This window comes from Bactrocera oleae, chromosome 2, assembly GCF_042242935.1.
Source record: "Bactrocera oleae isolate idBacOlea1 chromosome 2, idBacOlea1, whole genome shotgun sequence".
Lineage (NCBI taxonomy): Eukaryota > Metazoa > Arthropoda > Insecta > Diptera > Tephritidae > Bactrocera > Bactrocera oleae.
In genome coordinates this window covers 89,950,708-89,956,029 of record NC_091536.1, presented here as the reverse complement: position 1 = coordinate 89,956,029, position 5,322 = coordinate 89,950,708, and the positions used below count along the sequence as shown (strand labels likewise).

At 35.8% G+C, this 5,322-nt stretch overlaps 1 long non-coding RNA gene across 1 annotated transcript; it reads right to left on the bottom strand.

Annotated features, from left to right (window-relative positions):
* Positions 1–693: 693 nt before the first annotated feature.
* LOC138855777 (uncharacterized) lies at positions 694–1,195 on the bottom strand. Its single transcript, XR_011394850.1, has 2 exons — positions 1,084–1,195; positions 694–1,013 (listed from the first exon to the last, which is right to left on the bottom strand). It is a non-coding gene; the product is annotated as an uncharacterized lncRNA (long non-coding RNA).
* Positions 1,196–5,322: the final 4,127 nt, after the last annotated feature.

Genomic DNA, 5,322 nt, shown 5'->3' with positions numbered 1-5,322 from the left:
CATTCTTGAGCTCTGATGACAGGAAAACAGTGTCCGAGGTAGGGACTACGGTGGATGAAGAAGCAATTTGATTTTCATTGATTTCCGACAAGATGATATGGTTCAATGTGAGTTCGCGTGTTAAATACAAAGTTTTGGCAAACTCGAACTTTCATGACCGATATGACTAACACGTTCCTTGTTAAAAGTCAGCTATCAACTTCAACTTCATTTACGTTCATTCGAATCGTGTTGCGAATTTTTTATTATCTCCATTAGTAATACGAATACTGTACGATATGTTGCTGCACCTCAGCTCGGACTATGATGGCTCTAAACTATTTCCTATTTTGAATATAGTTTTCCCATATTTTAAGACTATTATTACTTTTTCCTACTTTTCAAATAATATTTTTCAGCCAGGGTTTCAAACTCTGGGCGCTCTAATATTTCGCCCACTATTTTCTCCTTAAGGTTACGCCTCTCTTGGGGCGTATCAACTTCTGGCACTTGCCCAGTCGCAAGGTGCTTCTGTCCTGAGGTAAATCGAAACAGGTCTAGCGAGCTCACCGCCTTCCTCCCTGTCCGTCAGTTGCCAAATTGTTTAAAAGAAAACATAGAATAACCATATTTTCCTTTTTGACTATCTCACATGCACAAATTCAACCGACTACACAACCGCCACCAAAATTATAGTTTAAAAAAAAATCGAAATTTTCAATTTTTCCAAGAACCGCTTTTACTTAATTTTGTAACAGTAATAGCGCATTATTACATGATCTTTTAGTTAATTTAACACTAATTAGAATAAATTACTTTAAGTTGTTGCAAAACTAGTGATTAACCACCGAGAACTCCTCCAACTATAGGCACACTATGCGGTACATTATTCAAAGGTGTAAGAACACCTTGTACCACGCCGCCGGCAAGAGGCAAGCCCGCCGCAGCACCTGTCAAAGTGCCTGTAGCAACGCCAACCGTTTGACCCACAGGAAGGGGTAATTGTGGTCTACAATCGCCACGCACACAAAGCACTAAAAAGGGAGTAGAAATTTATAAGGACAGTTCTAAATTAAAACGGTTTATATTATTATACAAACACACTTGTTAGAAACAATAGTGCTAAAGCTACAGTGCTGATCCGAAACATGTTTTGCGATTAATAGCACAAACAAAATTTAGTTAACTCATATTCGTCCGCCATATTTATAGCGAAATTTCGATGCAAAAAGTTAACAGAAAACATGCAAACTGCAATAAAGTCATAATTAGCTAATATTTGCCTAACAGTTTTAAACGTGCATGTAATGTATTTAAATTAAATGGTTTACCTAAGCAAAGTTTTTATGTTATGCCAGACCCCCCGGTAAAGCAGCAACGTATTGCTTCGGAATGCGCATCTAAACACGTATAAGTATATGGAGCGTGAGAAAATTACGTTTTTTTCATTAAATGCGCGAATTGTATTGACGTGAGTTTGTTCTTAAAATAGAAAGCTATATTATAAAATGAAAGCTCACAAATTAGAATCTTACGTAATTAGAATTTCGAAAAATCCTAATCGGAGTTTGAAATACATTAAACGTTCTGAAATTAGAATAGAAAATTCGAATTTACAAGCGTATTTTTTTTGTTTGTTGATCTCGATAATCGAGTTAGTATTTGTTTGTGAAAAATAAAAATATTATTAGCTATTCGTTGGTTTTTCGTTACACTGATGTACCTACTTGGCTACTTGCTAAGTGAAATTAAGGCGCTATATTTGTTTAAAAGTGCAAGTAAATCACTAAAATGTCAAATAAACTTTATCCTTGGAAACCAAAATCTAAAGCATCGAAAAGCCTGGCAAAGGCCTTTTGTCTCGCTTTTAATGTGACGCCATCTGAAATCAGCTATACCAAGTTCAATAGAGCAACAATTTTAAATACAGTTTCGAATACCTATCACGAGGCAGCAGAAAATCGTTCTAAACATATGTATTTACGTTTGAAAAAGCCGCCCCTGAAAACCCTTATGGATTACATAAATCAAAGGCACTTTCAAATAATTTGTATATATTATATAATAGCGTTATATGCCATCCATAAGGGAAATTTCCATAACTTAAAAAAATATATTTATCTTATCCATCTATACCTGATAGTGTTCCAATAACGGCAGTTCCGACAAAAAAACAGCTCCTAGAGGAGAAGTGGACGTGTGGAAAATTTCAGGTTGTTAATTCAAAAACAGAGGAACTAATTCGCGTATATACAGACGGACGGACGGACATGGCTAAACCGATTTGGCTCATCACGTGGCAAACCTTATATTATATGTAAAAAAAATTTCAGACATTAAAATCACCTTGAAAAGGTCGACACATTTTTTTTTCTGGCATGATTGCAACTGACATTTAAGCAAAACACCGAGAATTATCACAAAGGACTATTCGCTTGATTTGGTTCCCAATGACTTTTTTCTGTCAAACACACACTAAAAACAAAAAAATATTTTTTTTTACCGATCACCGATTAATTGGATGACTTTAAATATCTCAACAAAAACGTCATCGTTATCCCTGTTTAAATCACTGCTAATTCCACAGAAAAACTGGAAGTGTGAGTGTAGAATAGGCCTTAATGGTTTAGGGTTATACAAGTATATTATATAAAAAAAAAGAATAATTTACTCTAATCGCGATGACCGCTGCAGAGTCTGAAAAACAGACCAGATGATCAAGATAATGATTTCCACAACCATTCTTAAAAATAAATTAGACCAAAACATTTTTTTGGTAGCTTTTGAAATACCTCTATCTTGTTAATGAAAACATGGAATTCATGCTCATAAACAGGGATTTAAAAGTTCCGCCTATTTCAGATCCAAAGATTTTCTTAGCTCACCCTATATATATAATATATAGTTAAGTTGTAGATATATACAATATATATGTATGTATATATGAACATTGGAGTTCAAAAACCTAAAATTTAATCCTCTGCAAATAACTGGTTCCTGCGGCGCGGCTTACTGTTCTAATTTCAATTGCGAATTGTAAGATTAAGCAAGATTCATAATTGAAAAGCAACGCATAAAGCCAATCGGAAATAAAAAGTTTTAAACAGAAAAAGAACAATTATCGACATGCAATTGTGACTAGGAATACAGTGACTGTCGAAATGAGCCAATACACACAGATGTTTGTATGTATGTATAACCAATTAACGTTGTTTAATAGCATTTGATTGCAAGTTGCAGATAATCGAAAAAGAATGCATTCCATGCTCGTTGACGGCCGAATGGACAAACAAAAACAAAAGCAACACACACACACATACATGCATACATACTCGTGAAGGAAAATAGAATGATACAAAAGCGTAGCGCCGAGTCAAGCGCAGGCGACTCCACCACCGACTAAGAATTGATTATTTTTCCAAAGTTACAACTCGTTGGTGGCGCTGCGCTACACCACCCATGGTTTGAAAGGTAATTTTATAACTTTTTCCTCAAGAAGCTGCTCATTTGTTGAAATTGTGCTGCTTGTCGTCGGAATATCGGATTATATTGCATATAGTTGCCATACAAACAACACGATCAGATTCAACTGCCTTCCCATTTGACGAGATATTTCAAAGAAACTTTGCATGGATTATTGCCTAAGGCAACGATGCAATATCCAAAGAAATTGCTCATATCAAGTCCCCATAGCATATATTTACCATACAAACTAACAGCTAAAAATTAAGATCTTGTAGGGAGTATTTGTGAAGGGTATATTGTAAATTGTAAAGGGCTACGATACAACCGAAGTTAACGTTTTTTTTGCCTTTGTTGTTTATATGTACTTTTAGTAATCCAAGCTGTCTCGCAATTTAGAGAAATGCCATGATGTGCCTGTGTCGGCTGCTGATCAGTTTGAAATCTTGTCAGCGTCACTTTACTTTGAGAAATTCAAACAGCTAACAAGTTGCTGCAGTTTAATTTAAATACTTCGTATGTATGTGCAGTTATTGTTTTTTTAATTTTTACTGCCTCCGAACTGATCACTGCCATTGCTCTCGGGGCGGGACAGAAGCCAGCCGCCGGATTGATTAAAATGTTGAACAACTTCATCTCGACGATGCGGAAAGCGCTCCAACTACAACTCTTCCAATCTATCTACCCATGTGTGTGCGTGTTGTTGTTGTATGCAAAGCGCCTACTCGGTTCCAATGACAGCGTCTGACTATAATGAATATTCCTGTTGATGGTGTTATTGGAGGCTGGTCGTCGGTTAAGTGGTTGTTGTTGATAAGATCGTACAGTATGTTAACCATAACGAATGTGGTAATTAAGAAAAGGGTGGGAGTAAAAAAACAAGCAACGAAGCCACTTAACTTGATTCTTAAACTTCCGCTACCAATTTGAGTTTTTGATTTCGTGTTTTTATATTACAATTACCTGGAATTTCTAACGGTTTCTATCAGTATATATACTACCGAGTAAAATAGTTTTAATAACCCGTTGTTTGTAACACCAAACAAATCGGGATAAATATATGTGTATAAATGATCAGGATGACGAAACGAGTTGAATTCCGGTGAACTTCCTCTACATCCATCTGACCGTACAAACGATAACTTAAGTAAAACTTAAGATATCTTGATGAAACTTAAAATCAAAAATGCACAAGTTTTTTAGAGAAAAAGCAGTTGCAATCTAACCCCGGCACTCCAATTTACTGCTGCGTTAACTTACTTACTGGCCATTTCCCTCTTAATGCGAAAATACAAAACAACCACAGCAAATGCATTGGAATTAGAAAGTTACACTGCTCATACATACCACGGACATACCCACCTGTCGGAAGAAGCTGAATTCGTTGTCAACAGGTATGTACGATGAGGTGTACAAGCACTTTTGGTATATTTGTATGGTGTTCACAAAAATAAAGAGTGCAGTGCTTAATCCATTCGAAAAGAATTTCCTAATATTTTCTGCGAGCGAGTGCCCCAACCGTTTCTACTCGATCTTCACATTATAATTAGCGGCACCGGTCGATGAACCGTATATTAATTATTATTTTAATAAAATATTTGTTAAAAGCAACAAAAATAAAATATTTAGTAGGATTATTATATTTATTTTGTTAATATTACTTACCAGCAATACTGCACCAGCTTGCGCTTTTTGAGAAGACGCCGTTGACTGTACTACTGTTGCTGTTGCTAATACAAGCAGCCGTGGATGCCAGGGACATTGATGGTGCGCTCATTGGTTGGGTTGTTTCGACATCTCCCTCACCAATAGGCTATTATCACTGTTTGGTGTTTTTAATGTAAATACATGAAATAAAAACAAAAAAAACATACAAAAAAA